Source organism: Parasteatoda tepidariorum, chromosome 8, assembly GCF_982258835.1.
Source record: "Parasteatoda tepidariorum strain Cologne lab strain chromosome 8, Ptep-v5.0, whole genome shotgun sequence".
Classification (NCBI taxonomy): domain Eukaryota; kingdom Metazoa; phylum Arthropoda; class Arachnida; order Araneae; family Theridiidae; genus Parasteatoda; species Parasteatoda tepidariorum.
Window position 1 is genome coordinate 104,298,570 of NC_141762.1, and position 27,648 is coordinate 104,326,217.

Here is a 27,648-nt window from a genome sequence, read left to right on the forward strand (position 1 = left end):
AATGCATTTTAATATGATGAATCTTTTCCTTGTACCCAATTGTGGCCAAGTAAGGGGCTACTTTATTTTAAGTGACTTTTTGGAAATTATGCATATGTTAAGAATATTTGTTTAAATCAAAATTGTTCATATTTTTTTTATAGTTAATTATGCCAGGTTATTGTGTATCTGGAACGATTGGTCATAAAGTCATTAGCGGTGCCAAGAAAATTGAATTTGAAAATCGCCAGATTGTAAGTTAGTTATTAACTTAGTTGTTAGTTTTAATAAATTTATGATCTGAAGTTTTGTTCATGATATGAATATTTTAAATAGGTTAAAATGCCTGTGCAATATATGTCGTTGAGTGCACATGCTGATGCTAAAGGAATCATGCAACTAATTCAGCACATTGTGTACCATCTGAAGTCTTGCTGGTGCACAGAAAACAGGGTTGGCTTTTTGCCGGCGGAAACTGGTTTTTGCCAGGCCAGTGGCAGAAACTGGTTATAGCCGGCAAAAACTGGCAGAAACTAAAAAAACTTCTATATTAGTTATAGTAATTACTTAATGACATTTTGTTTAAGTAAACTGAAAAATGTAACTGTAACAAACTTTTTAATTCATTGTTTGTAAATATATATTATTGTCATAGCTTTGCAAAACAAATAGGCCCCATTTCCTGAAACTTATTTTTCCAGTCAAGTTTTGACAACTATCCCAGCTGGTGGTACAGTTTAAAAAAATATGCAATGGAGGAAAGTTTCACAAATCTTGCTTGTTCCTTAAAGGCAATGCCTGCTAGTTCTGCTGAACTTGCGAGAATCTTCTCTAATTTCTCGTTCGTGCATAGCAAATTGAAAAATTGTTTAGGTTCAGAAACTACATCAAAACATGTCTTTTGTTATAGATTACTGCAGAGTGCAAACAATGTAATATTTGATTTCGAATGATGATAATTTTGTAAATAAATTGTACTTTGGTTAACATTTAATTGTTTTTTTCTATGAATTATCTATTGTATGTCAATCTCAGTACTTACTTTTATGTCATTTTCTAAATTTCTGCCACAAATGTGTCAGAAAAGAGTTTCTGCCATGCCAGTTTTAAGCGGTTTCTACCAGTGGTTTTAACCACCTCGGCAGAAACTTGCCAACCTTGACAGAAAAGCTTCAAAAATGGAGTTTTTGGTAAAGAAAAATCACCGAAAAACTTGGTATAAAATTGCATTTAAGTTCTAAAATACAAAAATATAATTAAAAAATTTTTTGAAGTGTATATAGAGGCATTTTTGAATAGTTTTGCAAACTATCCTCCTCCATTCAGATGCTTTATTTAAAAGAATGTTTAAGAAGATTAAGAAAAGTAGTTTCTTCATTGCTTTGATTGATAGCAATACTATTTAACAGCATGTAGTTTTATTCTGAGAGATAAATTTGTAGTTATCAGCTTTGCCAGCAATGTTAATTTATCCTGATTCATTAAAAATTCTCATGATTTTTGTATATTTTATGAAGTTTCCTAAAATTAACAATGTATGCTAGGAAAAAAAATTCTTTGAAATGCTTTTTTCTTTTTTTTTAAATTTTTGTTTTGTTTATTGTTTGTTAAGATTTTATTTTACTAATTCTAAGTACAAATTAAAAGCATTATGAAAAACTATTAGATTGAATTAATACTGTAAAATCTTCTGTATTTCCAACCAAAATGACTTCCAATCGAAAATAAATTAGAAAAAATTATGTGTCTTAATGTTAGAAATTCTGAAACTGTTTTAAAACTTATTTAAATTATCTTAATGTTTGAAATTAAAACATTAAGAGCTTAAAATAATGTGGTATTAGTCTAGGTGACAACGTTTTAAACATTTAAGAACTAGAAAAATTACATTTAAGAGTTAAAAAATTTGATGAACTAGGCCGTACTGAATCACATCTCTGTATATTACTCTGAAATTCTTTTTTATTAAACTATTGAAATATTTTGTTTTGATTTTTCTTTGAGGTAAAGAATGTTTTGTGCCAGCAAATGGTGAGACCATTTCATTTGATACACCAGTATCTGTATAAGTTGATACTACACTAAATCTATTGAAGAAGAAACTCATTTTGGAAGGAGGTAAATTACAAGTTAAAGATTTTTTGTAAATGAAATTTTATATAACTAAAGTTTGCCTTTATGTGCTTTATATTGGAAATACAAATTTAAATTACTATATTAATGAAGAAAGATTCATGTAAGATGCTTTTTTATTTATACTTTTTTGTCCAAAACCTTAAATTTTTTACATTTAATCCTGCAAACATAAATAAATTAAAAAAATTTTATATTAATGAAATTCTTATGCACTAAGAATTTTAAATGTAATCATTACAGTATTAAAAAATATATTAATACTATTTTTTTATTTATCTTTTATTAATAAAACTTTTTCCTTTTTTAGTATATGTTTTTCAACTACAAATACTTTGGTTTTGTCTAAAAATAGAGAATTCTTGTTTATTCATAAAAGATTCCCCATTCAATTAGAAAAAGTTATATTTCTCAGATCTATACCGCACAACTATTCATTTGGATTGCACTCTTACACACACTACACTAGTTTAAACCTTTTATAATGTATACTTTGAAATACTTATTAGAAAACTGTAAACTTTTTTTTTACATATTAATGAATATTGAGTGTAGTTGGTACCTCTGAGTTCTGTTAAAAATACATGACCATGGCTGATTGTGCTCCGAAAAAAATCCGGATTTCCGGATTTTTCGCTAACAGTGATCCGGAAGTTGAAGGTCCAGACTTTTCAAAAAATCATTGTTCACAGAAGTTTCTGGAAATCAAATTTTTAAAGGTGGAACTTAAAAACACAATTTATTTTATTTGTTTGTAAGGGAGAGTCACATACTTTTTAAGCTTATATTCATGATTAATATTAAATTTTTTATCAATAAATAGTTATTATAATCATAAACTCAAGAAAGACAGACAATTTGTAAATTTTAATTACTTCTCCAGGTCATCATAGGTATGTGTAAAATTTTAAATATATTTTAAGTAAACTAAGAAATATGGAGAAAAAAAACTTGTTAAAATTTTTTTGAATTTAAACTGTTTTTTTTTTTTTTTTTTTTTTTTTTAACTCAAGAAATTTTCTGGAATTTTTACTTGGACTCACAATTACCCCTGCATGACTATTTCTATTATTTCCTATATTTGATCATTTGTGATCTGACTCAATTTTGACTCAGGGGTTTTGAATTTGCTGAAAGTGTAGTTCTAACATCTGAATGTGAAATGGTTTAACAAGAACCTTGTAAATAATAATGTTGATTGAACTAATTTGCAGAACTTTTAAATTTTTGTTTTACTTCCAAAGTGCACAATTTTGTTGTTATGTCTAAAAATATTGAAGCTGGTAATTTTTTAATTAGTAAGTTTAAGCAATATTAAAGCCATTTTACATTAAAATAATTAACAACATCTAGAATTTAAGAACAAATCAACTCAACAAAGCAGTTTTGGTTGAACTTTTAATTTATTATAATTTGTGTGTTATATCATTTTTCCCACTTGATTTAACTAGATAGTAATTAATTTAATATCCTTCTAGTGAAATTAATTTAGCAGATTTAAATTATTTTTCACTAAAAGCAATGTTAAAATTTAGTATTTAAAACAAATAGTTTTGTAGTCATTTCTTATTTAAATGTCTGAGCATTTCACCTTTGGTTATGTTTGTATGGACAATTTTCCTCAGTTAAATGAACAAAAAATGATCACACAATGAACAAAACATGTTCATTGAATAACAAGACCAAAAACTGATTTTTAGCTAACAAAAACAACATGTGATAGAACAATTTTAGACATTGCATGCTTCGATGGCTAATTGCATAGGTGTTGAAATGAAATATTTTCCTTTGTAAAAATTTTTTTTCTCCATATGTAATGTTCAATTTCCAAATAGCTAATAAAACCTTATAATAACTGTAAAACCTCTTCAGAAAAAGTATAATGATTGCATAAGAAATGTCAGCTGATCTCATCTCTGAATAAAATTAGATGTAAAATGACCAAGTTTGAAATCATTTTTTTGAAAAACAACTGAGTTGATTTTCTAAAATATTTTATTTGTTTGAATTATTTTTTAGAATATTTTGTAATAATTAATAATAATCTCGGCATTTAAAAAACTTATATTATTTTTTAAATGCTGGGAATTATTTTAAAATTTGAAAAATTTTGTATTTTAAAAAAATTTTAGTTGTTAACAGTCGCCATTTTTTAAAACATGTTGCTACATTTTTAAAAATTGAAAATTTTTAAAAATTTATGAAGTTGTTGATATTACTAATGAGGGTATTTTAAGCATTGCTTTAAATATGGTAAACATTACAAGATTCATTTTATAATATTATAACCGTCATTCAACAGCTGAACCAATTTTTGGGTTTACGACTACTAATGTTCAACTCCATAACCTTGTAATTTTGAACCCAATCCTGAAGACTCCTGGATAAAGTTTTGGGAGAAATTTGTTTTCGTGGAGGACTTTTTGATGGAACTAACCAGCATATGCGTTACATGGAGAGGAAAACCACGAGAACCTTTCACAGTTAGCCTGACAACAAAAGGAATCCTAATCATGATCCGTCTACCACTGAGGATATTTCATGTCAGCACTGTGGTCTGTGCAAGCGGAGTGCAGATTCGTGTTGAGCAGCCATCGCTGGGATTCGAACCCGGTTCACCTCATTGAAAGGCGAATGCTCTATCCCCTGAGCCATCACGGCTCGCCAAGGTTTATTTGTAAAATGAGGAAACTATCGTTAAATAGAGTAATTTTCAGAATATTATAAAATATTCATTTTAATTTCATACTCATGACAAAAAGCTAACAAATAATAACAAAATGCGCCGAGTATATTTTCAACAAAAAAAAGTTACGATCATGTGGCTACTGGTAGGTCATATTTTAATCACCACACATCATATTTTGTTGCCTTGTGATCAGGGGTGCCTATTAATTTTGTCCTATACTCTCAAGGCACAAAGAATAAAAAAGTTTAAAAAAAAGAAAATTGGAATTTCAAAATTATTGCAATTTTTGAAATGAATAGTCAATACTGAAATTATTCACCAGTGCTTGTGTTTTTAAATTTCTGTAACATTTATTTATTTTGTTCTTAATGTTATAACTCATTTAAATGAAAATGTTATATTGTAACATATGTAAATATACCATATTTTACTTCAACCAATATACTCCTTTATAATCAAACAACCTTTTTCAAATACATTTGTCCAGAAAAAATATTCGTTTGAGCAAAGTTTTTCAACTAAAAGTCAACAGAATTTTCTTTAATGATTTTAAATAGAAAAACTTAAGTTGATAAACAATAATTTGTTTCGGTTATAATAGGTTGGATTATAAAAAAGATTATTTATTTATACTCTTTTAGCTGTCACAATTACTGCCAAAAGAAAAAATGTGTTGCATGGAATGCTTGTGAGGAATAATAACATAAGTTTTCAATTTTATATCACAATTTTCATTTTACTTTTTGATTGATCTGAAATTTTAATACTGCCTTCTTTTTTGTCTATTCTAAAATTTTCTCCAATTTTGAAAGTTATAAATCAAAAGGGACAGATATGTTTTTAGATCAAGCATTTTTCCCATATAACTCATTATTTCAAAAAATTCAGTGTGTTGTTTGGTGATAATAGTATTAATGTTGCATATTAATTTGAATCTTCTGTAGTCTCCTGTTATTCTTCTTTTTGTCTCTTAAAAGTAATTGTGAATATAGATTTTGTATTGTTGTTATTGTGATCAAGCCTGCTTGGTGAAACCAAGCAAATTTAAGAAAGAGGGTGCCTTTCTTTTTTTTCGGTAGCAACATCTATGTCCAAGAATATGACTTCAGCCACACACACGTCACAGCCAATCAATCTCCTATTCAGGTATTGATTTGTTATGAGAACGTAGAGGACTTTGTGACATGACAGATTTAATGTGCACCAGTTAATATATACTACTCTGGCAGTATTTGGCTGACAGAAATTCAACCTTTTGGACTTGGCTCCAATGCCCTACCAACTTGGTTATCCCAGCCTCGATAACTTTTGTTTTTACTTGTGTTAATGCTTAAATAAGTAAAAAGTTATAGTGTAATATTTTTTGATGAGATTGCCTGGTTTTAGGCTATTTTTTTTAATAGGTTATAATTAATTGTACTATTGTTATGTGCTAAATTTTTAAATTCTCATTATGCGTTTAACTAATGAAGCATGTAATTAATTTAAATATAAAGTTTTAGCATTTTAATTTTTAGTTCTACTATGTTTCTTTCTCAAATACATAATTGCCAAGTCTCCAGTTTTTTAACGAAGACACCTGTATTGTACGTCTACCTCTTGTTTACAGCTATATTCTCAAATTTCTCTGTATTTGTTGAAGAAATTTAGAAAAAAAAAATTTTTTAGTGATAAAATATCTGCCAAAAAATATGTCCAAAATACTTCTCTTATTCCTCAGCAGATGTTGCTATTGCAAGTAATGGTATGTTGAGTGTTAATAGTTTAAGTAATTATAAATAATAGTTTTAAAAAAATCTTCTTTAGATTAAGATTGATATACATATTTTTGACTTCACACACACTAAATGTAAGCGTTTATATAATTTCCAGTTTTGAATTTCTCTTTTTGCTTGATGGATCAAAATTTTACTCATAGCCTAAAAAATTTCCCTAGTATAATCTCCGTTATTTTATTTTTTCAATGTTGGCAGGTATGCTATACTATATACTTGGATTTTATAACTTGGTAATTACTCAGGTTAATACCTGAGATTTGTAAATACCTGAATATTTATGAATTTTATTGAAAATTTAATGGTCATGTTCTTTTGGTCTTCAAAATTATCTATATTTAAGGTACAATTAAGTTTTGCTTACATTGTCAATAGCTGATTCATTATTAACTTTGAAGAAAAACTCATTCGATTGAACATATAAATTATTGAAATCATTGAACTTTAGTTTTTATTTGAGAGTGGCTATGGTTTAATCATTCTGAAGTTTACATTTTGATTCATAATTCCTAATATTTTGGTTTCTGATCTCAGATATATATTTAGAAAATGTAAAATATTTTTCAGATTTTAAGTATTTATTTTAAATTTTTCATACAAAACTTCCGCTGCTTATGACTATTATTCATTCCTACTTGACTCCATATTTAGTAGTGCTATGATGATATCTGAACAATAATGCTTAATTTGTTAATTTAAATTGGTAGTTAATTTTTGAGTTTTTATGTAATTATTAGTAATTGATGAAAAAGTATAGAGCTTATTATTAAATAGATTTTCAATAGAGTGAAAATATATGCTAATGCTAGCATGTGTGTCAAGTTTAATAGGCTGTTATGCTACTTCCCTTTAAAAAAAAAGCTCTTCTTAAGAACTACTTTTTTTTTTCTAAAAGAGGTTTAATTAATTGCTTAACTCTTAACCAAGATTTAGATAGATTATTTATTACATTATTTATAACAAATAAATAAAATGTATAAGTTTTACTATACCTAATGTTTTAGAGAACTGAAATTTATTTATACTTCCAGCAATGAAAAATTATTATTATTTTCTTTTGTTATTTAAATGCTTAAAATTGATTTGGAGAAAGATGTTTTTAATAAATTAAATGATTGATTATTTAATAAGGCATGATTTTAAGTCTGATTAGGATATAGCAAGTGAGAGTGATAGCAAAAGTGCAAATATATATATATGTATGTATATATATATATATATATATATATATATATATATATATATATATATATATATATATATACACTACCAGTCAAAAGTTTAGACTCACTTGTATTTATTTCAAAATTTTCCAAAATAGTTAAATGTTTCTGACTTAAACATACAATTTATCAAACATAATTATAAACGAACATCTCAAAACTCTGTTTTCTTTTAAAACTGCTCATTATTTTTTTTATTTTGTAACCATTCTGTAGTTGATAACGAAATGAATGAAATTGCATGTAAGTACCTATTCTTAAACAAGTGTAATTTATTTAAAAAATTTTATTAATTCTTAGCTTATAAACAATTTACTTTTCATCTTCTTTCATGGGGTTAATTATAAGTTATGTTCATGTACATGACAAATTTTAAATATTGATATAATTAGTCAGAATAACTAGTATATATTAAAAACAAAAACAAAAAATTTTTTACGAAATTTTTTACAGAAATATGAGTGAAAAACGAGAAATAAGTGTGGAAACACGTGCAGTTATTATTGCACTTCATGCAGAAGGCTAATCAAGTAGACAAATTGCCTCTAAAACTAATGTTTCTCAGACCACTGTTGTCAGAACTTTGCAAAGGAAGAAAGAAGCTGCCCAAAATAAGAGCCGCCAGCGATCAGGGAGACCTAGAATAACGTCCAAACGTGAGGATAAGTTTATCCGCATTCAAAGTAAGCGGCAGCGGACTCGAACAGCACCAGAAATCCGTGAGCAATTGAATGCTACTCAGCAGAAAATTGTGTCAGTATCTACTGTACAACATCGACTTCGTGACTATGGTTTAAAAGGTTGTGTAGCTGCTAGAAAACCTCCTTTGAAAAAACAAAATAAAGTAAAACGACTGCAATGATCTAAAAAACATGTTACCTGGTCTTTAGAACAGTGGTCAAAGGTTTTGTTTACGGAAGAATCAAAATTTGAATTGTTTGGAAGCAAACGAAGGCAGTATGTTCATCGTTTAGTTGGTGGACGTATGACAAGTAAATGTTTACTACCAACTGTGAAGCATGGAAGAGGTTCAGTCATGATTTGGGGATGTTTTGCCGTTGATAAAGTTGGAGATCTTGTAAGAATAGAGGGTATTATGGATAAAAAATATTATCACAGAATAATGCAGCGTTACGCTTTTCTATGTGGACAGAGAATCGTTGGTCAAGGATTTGTTTTTCAGCAAGATAGCGAGCCAAAACATTCATCGAAATTGTGTAGAAACTATATTGCATCAAAAGAAAAGAAAAAAGTACTGAAATACATGTATTGCCCCCCTCAATCCCCTGATATTAATCCTATTGAGCTATTGTGGGATGAACTCGATAGAAATGTTTCAAAAATGAGATGTACCAATCAAAACAAGTTTTAGGAATCTTTACTTAGTTGCTGGAACCAGATATCAGCTAGAACATTACAAAAACTAATAGAAAGAATGCCAAAAATATGTGCTGCTGTGATAAAGGCTAAAGGAGGATATTTCGAAGAATCCAAGATTGGGCGAAATTCATAAGTTATGCATAAAATTATAGTTCTTACCATACATGCATACCTACATTTCTCAAAATAAAGTTGATTTAATGTAATTTTCAGTTTAAAAGAAGTAATTTTTATTTGTTATTTGTCTATTTTGAAAAATTCAAGAGTGAGTCTAAACTTTTGACCGGTAGTGTATATATATATATATATATATATATATATATATATATATATATACATATATATATATATATATATATATATATATATATATATATATATATATATATATATATATATATATATATATATATATATATATATATATAATTTATCTAATATATATATATATATATATATATATATATATATATATATATATATATATATATATATATATATATATATATATATATATATATATATATATATATATATATATATATAATTTATCTAAACCAAATTTTATTTGATAATATATTTTATTCCTAACTGATATAACCTTAAAATAATATCTGATAGATTAAGAATTCAAAAAGTTTATCTTTACATACAGGAATGAACTGGAACCTATCTTAGTGCGCCCTTTATCTTGATTACTTTTTGTTGAAATAAATAAGTAAAAAAACAAGATTGGTATTAATTTCCCTTCGGTTAAAGGGGTAAAAACCATAAATGTATGTTGATATGTGAAAAAAAATAATAATTTATTGTTCATCCTTTTCACATTGCTTTTTCTCTAAAAAAAAATTTTATTTTTGTTTATGTTCCTTTTAAATTATTCTCTTTATGTGTATATTATTTTATGTGTATATTTCAAAAAGTAATTCTCACTCATCTAAATTAGAAAAAAATGTAGCTTATGAAAAATAATTAAAGGCATTTTAAAAGACCATCTCTCTGCATTCATATATATATATATATATATATTTTTTAAAGTTAAATAAAAAGACTGTTTTTTAATAAACAGCTTGAAAGCTTTTTTCAACAATTTGAACAGAGAATTTTTAAAAAATAAGCATTTAACAGTCCATTTTTTTAAAATAAAGTATTTCTTTAAAAAATAACTTTAAAAAATTTCATTAATATACCCCTTTCAGAAAAAAAGACACTTATACAAATTTTACCATGTGGAAATAATCTTAACAAAGTAAATATTTATAACAGTAATCAATATTAAATCTATAAGCACAGATAATTTTACCATTGTATATTTATCATTGAGTTTTCTTAAAAATGGAATATGAATAAAAAGGCAGTGTTTTTAAGGGATTGTGACTATTTTTACAGAAAGGGAAGAGAGGGTGCATTTATAGGGATCAAAAAGTAGACAGGGCAGGTTGCCCATCTAAAATCACTTAAGGAAGACACTGCATATATATATTTACATATTGATATAAATATAAGCATATCACATGACACCCCTTAAAAAGTGCATCCACCATCCTCCAGGGTATCCCTGTCCATTCCTGCTTACATATTGCTATAAAACAAACTTTAAGGAAAAACTTATCTTTAAAAACTCATTAAATTTTTAATATTGTCCATTACAATGTGTATTTTTATTTAGATCACAAAAGAGTTTAATTTAAAGTAATATTTAATTAAAAACTCAGAACAATATTAATAATCAATCTTTCACATGAAACTGAAAGCAAAATACAAGTTTTTAATAAATTTAACTCAGTCAAATTTTATTGTTTTTAAACAGCAGCTAACTCTTGTTTAATTGTCTAAATTATCTTGTATTCTAAAGGTTAAGTAGTGTTTCGCTCATAATTAACAAAATAATTTGTTAATATAGAAACTAAATTGTATACTTTAATATTTTTCTGTGAAAATGGTTTTTTTTAAATTTAGCTAAAATATCAAGGAATTTGAAAAAAAAAATCATTATTATTTTTTTTAATAAGATGCAGAAAAAAATTTTTTAAACAAAATATCAAATAATTTTAAATTTACATTAAAAAATATTAATTTATATGTTTTTTTTAAAAATACAATAGTTATATAGTTTTTTTTTATAAAAATTTGCAAAGGAAATCTCCAGTTTTAATTTAGTAACTTAATATAAGTATTAAATTTATAGAATTAATAGAAATAAACACATTTAAGAAATTTTAAACTCATCTCTTATGCTTATAAATTTCTTTTATTCTATCCAGTTAATACCTTTGTCTTGGGAAAAAAATGATTTTTTCTTAAAAGGAGCTCAACCCTCTCGTAAATCATTTAATATAAAATTTACTTTGGCACAACATATACCTTTTTACATTACTTTTTATCTCATTTAATTCTCAGTTCAATTGGTTAAATAAATTTCAACACTTATTGTTTTATTTCTTATTTTCTTTAATTTTTTTAACTGTTTAGCATCTTTGCCACGAAACTAGTTTAACATATCCAGTTTTGGGCAATTTAGAGAATAAGTCAGCTTGCTTTTAAGCAAATTAGCTTTAAAAATAATGAAGAAAATATAGATGTAGGTGTAAAAAGAATGCTTAAACAATTTATTATTAAATCAGCATCAGATTTTTTTTCTTCTTTTTCAAAAATATTTTTATAGTGGCGTGAAAAGTCTTTATTTTATTTTTTTTTGTTACTTGCTAGATTGTTACATTGTTTTTTAAAGGAATGACATGGCATAATTTAGTTGTTTTGTGAAAACTTTTTTTTAATGCTAAAAAGTTAATGACCATTATTTACCACCTAAAAAAGAGTTACCCAGAATTCCTTCTTTATGAACATTCACCTTAAAAAGAATTTTATGTCAATGAAATACAGCTCATTTATGCACTGCCAGATTATTAGCCTTTTAAGATTAAAACCTTTTATTAAAGTAACTTTTAGGGCCAAAATTTTGCAATTTGACTACTATTTTTTAAATTATGTCAAATCTGAACTCTTCTAATACATTTAATGATCCAGGTTTTTAATTAAAAAAATTATTATTTTGTTATTTATTGTGGAAACAGTGCTGTTTATTCAGAACAATCTCTTATTCTATGCCATGTGCTAAAATCTTAAACCTTTTTTAAGCTTCAAAGTTATGTATGACAACTGTTAAAGTAAACCTAATTTAGCATTCTTACAAAAGACATTTAAAACTAACGAATCAGTTAATATTTTTAATTCTATTTGATTTGCCATTATGCATTTCTTAATCTTAGGATGCTCCCTATCATAACATTTTGTAAACAGCCGGTTTACTTCAGCAAAATAACAATGCTAGTTTTTTATGTTAATATCTAATAGCAAGAGATTTCGTCATTAAATTATGATGAACTGAGAAAAAATCTTTTTTGTTTGTGCAATATTTTCATTATACTGTTCATACACTAGAGTTTGATTATAGTTTTTATTGCAATATAATGTTATGACATATTTTATTATAAAATACATTGTAAATCTGCTATTTGTTATTTATTTTTCCCTTCAAGCAATGGTGAAGTTATTCTAATACTTTTCTTTCATATTTAGTCTATTAAAATCCAGCCATGTATCATTTTTATTCATGAAATTGGTTTATCAGATTTTTTTTATATAGATATTTTGTTTCCCTATCTTTATATTTGTGTAGTGTATCTAAATAGTTTCAAATTGCTTACTGTTTAAAATATTTCAATTATTGGGTACAATCAATGAACTTCATAAGCCAATATATCCCATTGTGAAACTAGTTGTTCATATCCCATTGTGAAACTAGTTGTTCAATCTTGAATAAATAATCCCAGGAAACTTTAATAGTAGTATATTCTTGATCAAAAACTTCATTTGTTCGAAAAATATATTAATTGGAAATTACAATTCACATGTTTCAAGCGCTCAAAAATGGGCACCTATTTTCAAGACTTGCCAGACCTGAATGAGCAGGGAAAAAAAATATTTATTTTCATTCACGGCCGGCAAGTCTAGAAAATGGATGCCTGTTTTTCGAGCACTTGAAGCATGTCAATTATATATGTATATATATAACTTGTGCTCAACTTGACTTACTTGCTGCCATATTCTTTGATTTAGATGTCCTGACAACACTTTTTTGATTTTCCTAAAATGTGTAAGTCACATGAAACTGATCTGGACTATAGGATGGTAGGATTAATGCCTTATTTCTTAATCTGGTGTTAATTTGTAATGTACTCTTTTAAAGTGACCTGTACTCAGTGATTACACCAATAGTATCTAGACACTAGGAAAGTTCTCTTTTTGTTATGAAACTATTTTTTTTATGGGTTTCCCCACCTTGGTAAATTGTTGGTCTTACTACACTTCAAGTATCATTCATTAGTAGCCTTCTTGAAAGCCTTTGCTTCACTCCTTTTCCCCTATAGTGCCCTCTCCTCCACAGCATATTTTCCATTAGCCGATGAATTTCAGTATATCTTACAACCTTCATGTTTAAAAAGGGCTCAGCACATTATCCCTGCTTTCAGAAACATTGCATTTGTAAAAACTTTCAATATCTTCACTGCTTATATATTATCATATTGTTTGAAACCTTTTTCTGCATATCATGTTTATTATCGCAGAGTCTGATAACTTTTTTTTCTGATTTTACAGACTCTTTTCTACTGTCAAGAGACTCTTTTGATCATGAAGCTACAGCTCTGATGAAGGCACAGTTCATGAGTTTGTGGAATGGTCTTATTATTGATCCAGACTGTCAAGTTGTAGTAATGGGGGCAACTAATCGCCCACAAGATGTAGACAAGGCAATTCTGCAGAGAATGCCTGCTATGTTTCACATTGGATTCCCAGTAAGTCAGATCAGAAACTGTTTTATTTTGTTTAGTTTAATAGTAACAAGATTGGATTAAGCACATGCAGAGGACTATGAAAAGATACCTTGGGAGGTATGATCCTGTCGATATTAAGAATTCTAAATGATATTGAGGTTAAGTGTTTTAAATTTCTGGGTAATTTTTTTAATTTTAAAGGTAGAAATTATGAATGTTATGGATAAAAGTAAAAAAACACTAAACATAAAATTACAAATGTTAAGCACCTAGACTATTACTCATCCTTGTACATTTGAAATAATTGATGTTACTAAAATAACAGAATTTGAAAGATAAATTGAAGAAAATGAATTGTAATAAAAATGTATGATTTATTGTGAACATATCTTAGAATATTTTCTAGGAAACTTAATTTAATGTCTACCGATTCATCAGCATATGATGTTGCTATTTTAAATTATAAATATACGTTTTGCAATTTGTAAAAGTAGTAGAAAAATAGTTATGAAATTGCCAAATTATTTATTTATATATATCTTAGTTTATTTTTTTGTTTTCAGTATAATCATCTGCACTATATCAAGTTTTTAGTTCTAATTATTCATATATGATTATACCTTGGACTATTAGTTTATATTTTTTACACTTATATTTAATACAGTCGATATGTATGTAACTATATATACCTATAGATTAACTCTATTTAATTTAACAACTTTATTTGAAATTTCAAGTATTTCAAGTTTTGTTTAAATTTGAATATCTTAATTCCCAAGCAATTTAAATCTACTTAGATTCAATTTTTCTTTCAGAAATCTTTGAAACTACTTATATATATTTCTATAATAATGTTATATTTTATTTCATGGTATTATTTAAATCATTAAGTTATTATCTTTACAGAAACTATGTTGTGTGCAATATAGGTTTTTCCACTTTGGTTTAATAGTATTTTATGTACAAAATCTTTATCGATTTTGTTTTGAAATATCTTATATAATTCCTAAATATAGGTAGATTTTTTTAAAATTCAGAATGTGTAAAAGCTGCATGGATGCAGTTTTTATTAAACTCATGTTTGTGAAAGTTGCAACACCGTGAAGGAATCGTCATAATTGAATGAAATTTAATACACAGTTGAGTGGTAGTGGTACAAATAAATGATTAAACTTTCAAAGCAAACAAACAATAACAAGAGATCGAAATCAGTATTTTGTGTACCCACCAAGTGCCGCAATAAGTGCTGCTACACGACGTGGCATGGAGTCAAGCAAATTTTGAATGTCTGTCCGAGGAAGAGCATGCCATATTGTTTGTATGCGCACCCAAAGTTCGTCTGTGGAAGCAACAGGACGAGGATCACGAGTAAGACGCCGACCAACGAAATCCCACACATGTTCAATCGGCGACAAATCCGGGGAATACGCTGGCTAAGGAAGAAGCTGTACCTGCCGCGATGCAAGGAAGGATTGAACAATCCTAGCAATATGAGGGCGGCCATTGTCCTGTTGAAATACAGCGCCTGGCAAGGCTTGAAGGAAAGGAACAGCTTGGGGCTTCAGAACTTCCCTGATGTACCGGTTGCTGTTCAGATTACCCACAATTCGGAGCAATTGTGATCGTCCATGATATGCTATGGCACCCCAGACCATAACTCCGGCTGTTCGTCCACTGTGGCTTTCGATAATGCACTCCGGAAGGCGGCCATCGTGGTACCACAAATTAAAGCGGGATTTGTCAGAAAACACGACATGCTGCCAATAAGCCCGCCAGTCACTATGCTGATTGGCCCATTGTAGCCGCAGGCGGCGATGGTTTAGCGTGAGGGGGATCCTGTATAAAGGAGTCCTTGCACGCAGTCTACGCTGCAGCACATGTCTACGAATCAATGAAGCACACAATGAAACACCTGTAGCTATTGACCATTGTGCTGTCAGTTGTCTAGAGGGAGCCGTACGGTCCGTCAGCGCCGGATGAGGTGTCTGTCATCACGAGCTGACGTCATATTTCGGGGTCCACTCCCGGATTTTCGAGTTGTCCGACACTCGTCCATCCACTGCTTCCAAACACGCATCACTTTGCTGCTGTTACGCTGCACACAAGCGTCTACTACACGATAAGACAATCCAGCTTCACAAAGGTCGATGATTCTCCCCCGTTCAAACTCCGTAAACTGTTGAAATCTTGCTCTCTTTCGTCGAAGAGGCATAAGTAACGACTAAGCTAACGTTTACCACTAGCAGATAACCACCGATAACCATACACGCTTCGCTAAAGCCGTCTATTTATTCGGATCCATCCGCCGTTCAGAGGGCGCTAGGGGTCTGAAATTCTAATCATTTACATATCATACTCTACTTTGCATTTCCTGAAAACGTCAGCTCACTCGCGTAACTCCTTCTTGGTGTAATTTTCACAAACATGATCTTATTATGAAAACGATTTCAAAAATTCGTTTGATTTCAGCTGGAAATATATTTTGTAGAGTAGAAGTTGCTAATTTGAGTTACTTAGTTTTGCTATTAATTTAATGACCTCAAGCAATACTTCTAGATACATTTAAAACTCTAAAGTTTGTTCTCTTAAATTTTCCTCATTAAATCTTACACCTTAATAATGTAATCTTACATCTTGAAATTAATGTTTTTAGCTGGAAATGAAGTTCCGAAGTACGAAATGCATTTCGGAGCTTAATTTCATTTTGTTTTTGTTTGCAACATTTCTAAATTATTCTTTTAAAAATTCTTGGAACCCTTGTGTGTTTTTTAAATGTATAATTCAACTGCATGTTTTTTTCCTCAAAACCTTTTTTAAACTTACATTCATTTCAATTTTTAAACTTACATTTTAATGTATTGATATAATTTTAAAATTAAATTTAATGCAATATAAGAGGCTTAAGAATTGTCAGATTTTATTTAATATTTTTCTTACACTCTCATTAATCTCCCGTCTGAACTTTTTTGAAATATTTAAATTTATGTTCTTTTTTTATCAGAATTCTCATGAAAGAGCTGGAAACTCATTTTGGAAAATGAACTTGTAATTATTTTTAAATGGAAAAAAAATATATATCTTACTAGGTCGTCTATTATTGTACCTATTATTCTTTATGACAATATTTGAAATTTCAGTATTCAGAAGATGTTGATATAAAAGAGATTGGAAAAATCACTGAGGGATTTTCTGGAAGTGATCTGAAAAAACTGCCGAAATGCTGCTTTGTGCAAAGTACATGACTACTGCAATGAAGAAACAAAAGTCTTATGGACAGGTATTTGAAAACATACTTTAACAATCATTATTCCTTATATTTATGTTTCTTATTTGAGGCAGAAAAAATGCTTATTTATACAATGTTGTCTGTAATAATCACCTTTAATCTTTGGAATATTTCTAAAAGTTAAGTTAAAAAGTATTCACAATAGAGGTTGAAAATTAATTTTTAAGGGAGGAAAAAAAACTGCTATCAAAATCTGTTGGATTGCTCCTTTAAAACGGAAGAGTTAAAAAGCAGTTCTTAGAATGACCTCCAAGTTTGAATAGGCAATTTGATATTTTTCATTCTGTCGTTTTTACTAATGATTTGACAATTTTTAATCATGTTCTTTGTTTCTTCCTGAAATCTCCTAATGTATATTTTTTTATTTCACTTTACTTACCCAATCCTGGAATAAATAAATGTACGAAAATGTTGTTATAAAAATTGGTTAAACTTTTTCTTCAGCCCTGAATGAGCATTGGCATTCTTCAGAATTCCATTTCATGCAGGTTATGTTTTAGTATGTTTAATTTTCCAGACTGTCAATCATGACCCCTCTTTTTTGGGTACCAGGTGGTTTGATTATAAAATGACCTAATAGAGGCTTAATGTAAATTAAATTTATATTCAGCAAATTGGTTTAAATCATTAGAAAAACTGATTTACATCATTGAGAAAAATATCTAAAGTGTGAGAAGAAGTTAAAAAACAGCATTCAAATTTCCTAGGCTTAAAAATTCTAAAGTTGAGAAAACTCTTTGCTGCCATATAAGTTGTTTGGAAATTATTAAATGTTTCCTTAAATTATCTTAAGCCAGTGCATGAAATAATTTTATTGAATAATTTTATGGTGACTAAATTATATAATACTGATTAAACTTTTGACGCAGTGTACTTATAAATTCTGATTTACTATTGGTTTTTACTCTAAAATTCAAATAACCCTAGTATTTTTATTATTGTTTTTTGATATTTATACAATTCATTATTTCTGTATTCATAAAATATATCTTAAATTTTTAAAGTGCCATAGTTTCATTTTTCAAAGCTGTTAATTGTTTTGCTTTCAATTTATTTTTTGCCTGTTCATCCTTAAGTTTTAGTGTCTATCAGTCTATAGAATTATTAGTGTTTTCTTTGCGAAAAAAAATACTAGTCTAATCCATTATTGATTTGCCTCTATCATACCTTTTAAAGTTAGTTAAGATAGAAACAAGAGAAGGCAAATAACTAAAAAAGGGTAAATATCTCTGATATTCAAAAAGTTTTACCTTTTGTCAAAAATCTAATTCAGTTCAAAAGAGATGCATGTAACATTCTTGTAATGTACTCTCCTTAACCTAATTTTGAAGCAAAATTTTAAAATGAATGTTTTTTTAGGAACTTACAACGAAAATTAAATTTAGTTGTAAGTTCCTAAAAAAACATTCATATTTTAGGAACATTACAACTTAATTAAAGTTTTCAAATCAAAAAGAAAAAAGGTATTATTCCACAGATCTTTTCAGCAAAGAAAGTAACAAAAATTTCACTTATACATTCCTTCTTTCTTAAGAATATTTATTTGTGTATTTTTGCCTTTGTGATCAAAATATGAATAGGTTGACTGCACTTGTTATCCTCACTTTCATATTTGTACTTGTCATTTTTATTTTATTTTAAAACTAGTGTACGCCTCTAGCTTATTTCTGTAGTCACACAGAAAGCACCACAAATCATATAAAAATTTAAAAACAATTAACTCACAAGACTTAGTGAATCTGTATCTCAAAATTAACAAATATAGAGTTAACCTGCTTTACAAATAAGGCTTTTATCTGTTCTACGTGCCATGTTTAAATTTAACTGATTCTAATTTCCATAAGTGTAAAGATCCCTGCCTGAAAATTTGATTAATTATTCCCCTTCACTTGGAAACAATCGCAAGTCAAACTATTTGACAGTTTATAGGTGTTGTGTATCAGAATAGCATGATTTATATCAACTGTAATTTATTTATTTTTTTAAATTATTTAAATCACAGGATTGCCACAGCAAAAAAGGAACAAAAATAGTTGCCTTTAGTAGCCTCAAGAAGGAAAATAGTTGCCTAAAACTACGAAAATAGTTGCCTGAACAGGGTTAAAAATTTATCAAAAACAGTAGCCGAATAACTAAAATTATAGTTTATTTGTCATATTCTATGATTAGGACTGGGTGTTGTCAGAAATTTTAAATTGTGATACATCGCGATAGAGCGATGTATTGCAATTTAGCATTTGTTCAAAAATTACCTATGGCAAATCTTTAAATCAATCAAAAATAAATAAAAAGAAATAAATCTATTACAAAAGTAAATACTAATTCTAAACATATTCCACTATGATATCAATATCATTGCTTAATAGTTTCAATTAAAATAATAAAGAAGTCAAAGTAAAAGCAAACCCAAGTTTTATTTCATTATTCTTAAATAAAAATGATTTAAGATTCACTAGTTTAAAAATAATAATATTGTAACAAAATATTTTACATAAATAAATTAAAAATTAAAAGAAAAAAACGAAAGTAGAAAACAAACCAAAAAAATGTTCACTTTCGAAAAAAAAAAAGTTTTAAATTATATGTTGAAAAAAACATATGCTTTTGAAACATCATCAGACCCTCTTTTATTTAATTATTTAAAATAATAAAAAGTAGTATTAACTATTGGTCAAATTCTGTACTTAATAAATGAAAAAATATTTTTTCTCTATTATTTTCTTTTTTGAAAATAAAATTGACTAAAGATTTATTTGTTTAAAAATGATACTGACTGTCTAAAAAATTATGAAACAAACAAGTATTGACAGAATTTTAATAAAAAAATTTTAAAAAAAATACTTTAAGTACTAATGTTAAATTATTAAAAAGTGTCAAATCATTACTAAACTCTTAACTTAATTTTTAAAAAAATGATTTGTTTTAACTGCACTACGCACATGGTAGGCGGCAATAAGTGCGTGTCAGTGAGGGGAAATATAATATTTCATATATAATTCAATATTTTATAGACCAAAACATCAAATGGACCTTTACTGGCCTTTATGGACTGTGTGCCTGGTCTGAACATTAAGTCCGAAGCATACACACATTTCAGTTATATCATTTTATTACAATTAGTCAATAATTTATAAACAAAAACTTCAAATAGACTTTAGTGGCCTTTATGAAATGTGTGTTGAAACTGTTTGTCTAAATATGGCATACACAACAGGACTTGAATTCATAGAATATAACAAAGAGGATGTTTGGAGCATTCAAAATCCAATTTGAAAAAAAATTAATCACTCCTTATTTTTAAACAATTACAGCAAAAAGTATATAAATCATAACATCTTTCAAGAGGGTAAGAAATCAAAGTAAAGTGGAAAGATATTTAAAATCAAATTTTAAGTTGTGTTCACAATAACAATAAGCAAATTAATAAAAACAGTTGAATATAATTATTTGCAAATCACTAACATGATATTATTTGCAATGAAATGATTTCATGATTTAAAATGAAAGTGTGTGCATGTTGAGTAAAAGAATAATTGATTTCCTAATGTAAAGACTGACAGAATAAATAAGGTAGATTTTGTTTCATTAGAAAACTGCAATTATATGTAAAACCAATCATTTTACATGTTTGATGAAATACTTGCGAGTCCGCATGTGTGTCTACTGAACTGGGTTCGGTGAGATTGCACTCTCATGTACTACTGAGCTGCATTTTGCAAGATATTCTCAATTCCAGGCTTCATTTTCCACCCTCTGATATTGATCCGAAAAATCTCTTGATTATTTTATAATGGCTAATATAAGTTCTTTGTCAGAAACTAGTTATTTCATCATGATCATGCAAAGTCTTTGAAAATTTTTTTGCATTTGTTAGTGTATATAGTACTTAAAAATATATTTTAAGTGCTTGAAAGTACTTAAAAGGTGCTTATTTTTTGTTGATAGATTTGACTACACACCTTGTCACTATATACATAACTGCCGATTTTTACGCAGTTTCTATTTTAAATGCATTTAAATTTGTGGTAAAGTTTATGCTTTTTATTGCTTTCTTGGATTTTTAAATTTTATTTAAAATGATTTGGACCACCACTACATATTAAAGGATTAATATTTATAAAAGTGGATGAAAATTAATACAATGTTATTTTTGAACTCTGAGCCAAATAAAACAGATATTTCTGCTGATAGTAGTAATAAAATTTTTATTTTACTACAACTGGAGAAAATCATCCTCAAGTTGGCAGGGACTATGTACTTACTTTTCTTATAAAAAAAAAAGCAGCTTTTAAATAAACTTGTCATTTTTTTTCTAAAAAAGTTTCTCTTATTTAAAAAAAACTGAGCCTTGATGGCTCAGAGGATAGAGCTTTCGCTTTCCAATGAAGTGAACCGGGTTCAAATCCCAGCCATGGCTCGTCGATACAAATACCGCACCCGGCTTGCGCAGTGCTGATGTAAAATATCCTCAGTGGTAGATGGATCATGGGTGAGAGTTTCCTTGCCGTCAGACTAACCGTGAAAGATTTTTGTGGTTTTCCACTCCATATAACGCAAATACGAGTTAGTTCCATAAAAAAGTCCTTCACAAAAGCAAAATTTCTCCCAATACTTGATTCAGAGTTTCCTTGTTTTCTGGATCAGGTCCAAAATTGCAAGGCTACGGAGTAGAACATTAGTAGTTGTAAACCGAAAAATTTGGGTCGGTTGTTCACCGACAGTTATATATATATAAAGAAAAAATATTTTTGGTTCGTAAGTCATTTTTTTAAAGTTCCAAGCTACTAAACACTCTGTAAAAGCTACCATTTGAAAAAGAAATAACTTTTTTATTATCTATTAACTAAATTAACATTTTAATTTTACCTTTCAGAATTGTTACTGCATGCAAGCATATATCTATTGAGCTGTATATGTATGTGTCAACTTTATTACTTTTTAAACTTAAGAAATAAACTAATTTTTAGTTAATCTGTTTCAGGTTTCTGATTCTGATATTGTCGATTCGTTTTTGAATGTTCAAAGAGACATGCAAGACTGTTCCGTCGAAAGAAAAAAAGTTATGGAACTTCAGAGTATGTTATTATTATTATTGTTTTAGCTGAATGTAATTTAAAAATAATCACGGTTTTTAACAATTAAATATAAAGGAATTGAGGAAGTTTAAAAAGAAAAATGTGTTTGATCATATTCAAACAGATCATATTCAAATCTTGCTTTTGAAGACAGATTTTGACTATCAGTCTCTCTCTCTCTCTCTTTTTGCAATTTTGAACAAAATTTGGTTTTTGATATCAATAACTGGTTTTTGATATGACACATCAAAAACCTGTTGAAAGTGTCAGAAACAGTCCAAAATTGTTGTAATATGACAAATGTCTGGGACAAGTTTATTTTTTGCCATTTGGACCATTTTATTTGCGCAAATATACGCAATATTTGCATTATATACAATAAGGGTAGCCACCCACCTCGAATTTTTGGAAATTTTTTTTATACTGGAAAAATTTGAGGAATTTAGATAAAAAACATGGAAAAATCAGGAATTTTAAAGAAAAGCTGAAATTTTTTTTCTTAATTTAAATTATTTTGCCCCTTTTTTTTTAAATGGAAATTTATCACCAAACAGCTGAAATATCATCATATTAGTAATATTTTGCTTGCTTTAAAATTTACTATTATAACCCTGTTAAACTAGAATGCCACATAAAAACTCTCTCACAGTTGCTAAATGAGTGGAGAAACCTTTGACCTCTTTGGAAACTATGGGACTATGCAGTCTATTAAAGGCAAAGATTGTGGTGGAGACAGAAGAATGAGTTAGCTTCTGTTTATAAATGTTTTTTTTCTCTTTCTTCTAGTCCATGGGCTGATTTCAGTTATCGTTCAAGTTTGTTTCAACTCTTTGGGAGTATTTTTTCTTCTGGGGAAACAATTCAAAATGTTTTAATACCTTTATGAAATTCTCCAAAAATTGGTTGATTATAATTTAATAATATATTTTTTATTGCACTCTTTTTTGAAAGCTTTTGTATTGTCATCCAATAAAATCTGTAAATTGTTCTTTCTCAGCAACGCCAACTAATCACTCATTTTCTTACAATCGCTAACAGCAATGTTTGTCTAAAAATCGTTGCATTGATGGTAATTTTCTCAATCTCATTATGACCTTTTACAACACATTTCATTTAAAAAGAAAGTTCTTTTGCAAACCAACTATATGTTAACATTTAATTTTATTGTTTTGTTGGTAAATATTTGACAATTGGTTCAAAATTGGAATTGTGCAGTGAAAGTTTGTAAATGTTGCTTGCATTCCAAAGTTGATAACTGTTTCCCCTTTTACCCTAAAAGAGCTGGTAAAAACTAAGGAATATATGAGAAACATGTTAAATGATGTATAAACATAAAATATAGAAAATTTTGTTCCTATAAGTTTATTAGGAAAGCAAAAAGTTTAGTTTTATGTTCTGCATTGTACACGTACAAATTTCTGGTTCGGCAATTGCACCGTAAGGTCTATTTGATAACCAAAATTTTAAACTTGATAATTTAAAACAAACAAGGTATCATGTTCAAAGTAAAAAATTGAAGATTTAGAAATAATGACTATTAACTTTTAAATATCAGTTTCGATAAGTTATAAGCTGTTAAATGAAAAGCTATATCATTTAAAATTTTTAACCTCTATTAATGAATCTCTCACAAGTGCAGTTTTTTTTTTAAAAAATCACACTAATAACAGAAAATACAATAAATAATTATTATAGTAAACTGTAACAAGACAGGTTATTTTGCACAAACGTGTTGAAACATATTGCATTTTGATTTACAAAAAAATTTTTTTTTTTTTTAAAATCTCGATGCACTTTAGATTTTTTACATCTGACACCAAAATGCATAATTAATTGTATTGTGCCACTAAGATTTAACATAATAAAATTATTTTTTTCTGTTTAAAGCAAGATTCTAAGTCTCATTTGTATAATCTGCTTTGCTTTAGAGGATAATAATTGTTTTTATTGTAAATTAATAATTGATTATTTTTTATGTTACATTTGTTTGTTTTTTTTATTAATTTTCTTCTTTTATTTTGCTTTTTCTTCTCTGAAACTCTGCTGCATTTTGCAAGATATTCTCAATTTCAGGCATCATTTTCCTCCCTCTGATATCAAATGGAAAAACCTCTTCATTGTTTTATAATGGCTAATATAGTCAAGAAAATAGTTCTTTGTCAGAAACTGGTTATTTTATCATGATCATGTAAAGTCTTTGAAAATTATTTTGCATTTTGTTAACGTATAGTGCTTAAAAATATTTTTGAGTGCTTAAAAGGTGCTTATTTTTTGTTGAAAAATTTGGTTATGCACCCTGGATGCGTATAAAGGTACTTTCAAAGTACCTTTATACACATCCATTTATTTTAAATTTTTTAATGTATGTTTACATTTTTTTCAGAATGACCAAAAGACATATTATATAAGATACAAAATGCTGTGTATTTTCTATGGGTTTTAGTTCCAATTACAAAATTATACAATATATATAAAAAGCACCAAATTTTCATGTTTTTAAAATGTGCTTTTAGTAACTGTTTTATATTTTTATTATTTTCTTCATTAATTGTTTTATTTGTTTTGTAATGAAACTTGAAACATTATTTTAAATTTTTTGTGATTGGTTGATCTTCTTGCAGTTAAGTGTATTGAAGTGTATTCTATTGTTTGAAGAAAAAAACTGTTCTTTATGGCATTGTGCCATTTTAAATTTTGTATTAACTATTACTGCTGAAGTTATTGTACAAATCTATCCCCATATCTTAGAAAAAGCATCTTGAATAAAAATAATCGCTACATTATGATGAAGGTGACTACATTATAATGAATTATTTTAAAGAAATTAGGCAATTGAGATTTTAGATAACTATTTTATTTTAAAATTGTCATTGAACAGCCGACCCGATTTTGTGGTTTACGACTACTAATGCTCCACTCCCTAGCCTTGTAATTTTGAGCATAATCTGGAAGACAAGGGAACTCCTGTATCAAGTAGTTTGAGAAATTTGCCTTCGTGGAGGAATTTTTGATGAAACTAACCCACATTTGGGTTACATGGCGAGCAAAATCTCCCAAGGTTAGCCTGATGGCAAGAGGACTCTAACCTCTGATCCGTCTACCATTGAGGATATTTTACATTAGTACTGTGGTCGGTGCAAGGCGAATGCGGAATTCGTATAGACCAGCTGGGATTCAAACCCGGTTTAGCTCATGAGACTGTGAACGCTCTATCACCTGAGCCATCACAGCTCTTAGATTAATATTGTAGTGGATTTATGTCTTTTGCTTACTTTAATATTACAGAAAAATCTTTCATTCTATAAGTTAGCAAAAGGTTTATTTTTTTTATAGAAAACTTACATTTATAATTGAATTTGAATCTAATTATGCAATTACCATTGACTTACACAGGGATGAGATTCTTCCGCGAATTCGCGGGTTTCCGCTTTTTTTTAGATTTTTCCATTTTTCCCGCTAATTTCCGCGGAAATTTTTTTGATTTTTGAACAAGTTAAAATATTTTATGAGGAATTTAATTTAGCGAAAGGAGCGAAAGCATTGAAGTCCTCATTCCTCCCTCTGAATTTTCTCAAAAAATCATTTCCTTGGGATAAAACTGGTTGATCTTTATACAGGGATGAGATTTTTTCGCTTTTGCCTTTCAAATTTCAGCCTTTTTATCAAAAACTCAGATTCTCTAAAAGTTTCGTTTTTTTTAAAAAATAAATATCCCGCCTTTTTTTTTTTTTTTTTTTTTGAAAATTCAATCGTTAAAATAAAATAATCATATTTATTTACGATTTTCAAAGATAAACGAAAAATTCAAACTACATCCTAGCTGCTAACCCTTCCGTATTTTTACTTATTTTAGCTATTTTCTCTTCACAGAAAATAAGATTTTCCGTATTTTTATTCGTCCGCCGGATAGCTCGTATTTTTGCAATTCAGACGTCATGACCCTGTTGTCTGGCATGAAAGCAAACGAAAAATAAATAAATAAAATAATAGAGGTGGATTTGGGGTGAAAATATTTATTTGCTCATTCAATTAATCTTGTAAATTTTTATTTATTATGTCTAAACAAAAACAATACAAACAAGCCTTTTAGAAATCCCAAGTCCAGTCTCTCGCGATTTTAAAATCAATCATCGATTTTCGTATTTACCTGATTTAAAAGTTGCACAATGCGATTCTTATCTACGCTATTCAAGCATCGTACATTATGATTCTTAGTTACGAGATTTAAAAATCCTATATCGCGTTTTGCATTTATGCATTTTTAAAATCGCAATTTTATTATCAAACATCGATTTTCGTATTTGCCTGATTTAAAAGTTGAACGTTGCGAGTCTTATTCAGGCGATTTAAATATCGTACATTGCGATTCTTATTTACGAGATTTCAAAATCCAATATAACGATTTGTATCTACGCGCTTTTAAAACCCTATGTAGCGATTCGTATTCACGCGAGCTTAAAATCCTATGTCGTGACTCGTTATTGCGGTTGTAATATCAAACATCGATTTTCGTATTTATACGAAATCCAATCCAATATAGTAATTTGTATTTACGGTTTTTAAAACCCTATGTAGCGATTCGTATTCATGCGAGCTTAAAATTCTATGTCGTGATACGTTTTTGCGGTTGTAATATCAAACATCGATTTTCGTATTTATACGTGCTTTAAAAATTAAACATTGTGATTTGTATTTGCGCGACTTGAAAATTATGCATCGTGGTTCGTGTTTACATGCTCTAAAAATTACGCATCATGATTTGTATTTCTGCATATTTTAAAATTCTATATAGAGTTTCATATTCACGTGATTTAAAAGCCTCATATCGGGATTCATATTCTCTCAATTTAAAATTAACGCATGTGATTAATATTTATATATTCATACAAATTAAAATTAATCATCAGGATTTATAATCACATGGTTTACAATTTGATCTCACTCTTTTTGTCAAATTTTTGTGTGTATATATATATATATATATATATATATATATATATATATATATATATATATATATATTCATTCTTGGATTTCCTCTTTTTTACTTTCTAACTGCTCTCATCCCTACTTACAGAAAATCAACAGTCAGAAAGTCCAAATAAGTCTCAAATGCCGATTAAGAAGGAGATATCTGAATCTTCATTTCCAATACAATATGATGAAGATAAGGAAGAACTGGACAGAAAAGCTCCTGTCAAACGAGAAATTTCTGATTCGGGATCTGAAGGTCCAAAGGAAGAAAATATTGCACAGGTTCGGAAATCTACCAT

General features: G+C 28.0%; 1 protein-coding gene across 4 annotated transcripts in view; it reads left to right on the forward strand.

Annotated features, from left to right (window-relative positions):
- LOC122273919 (uncharacterized) overlaps window positions 1-27,648 on the forward strand; it is a 58,325-nt gene that overhangs the window by 2,211 nt on the left and 28,466 nt on the right. Inside the window, exons 2-5 of one of the 4 annotated variants that reach the window (XM_087169544.1) lie at window positions 144-233; window positions 1,984-2,097; window positions 17,152-17,291; window positions 27,453-27,631. The gene's annotated coding sequence lies outside the window, so the exon portion shown is untranslated. Of the gene's footprint in view, window positions 1-143; window positions 234-1,983; window positions 2,098-12,648; window positions 14,036-17,151; window positions 17,292-27,452; window positions 27,632-27,648 lie in introns of those variants that run through there. The other 3 variants (XR_015435999.1, XR_015436000.1, XR_015436001.1) reach the window with 3 other exon arrangements.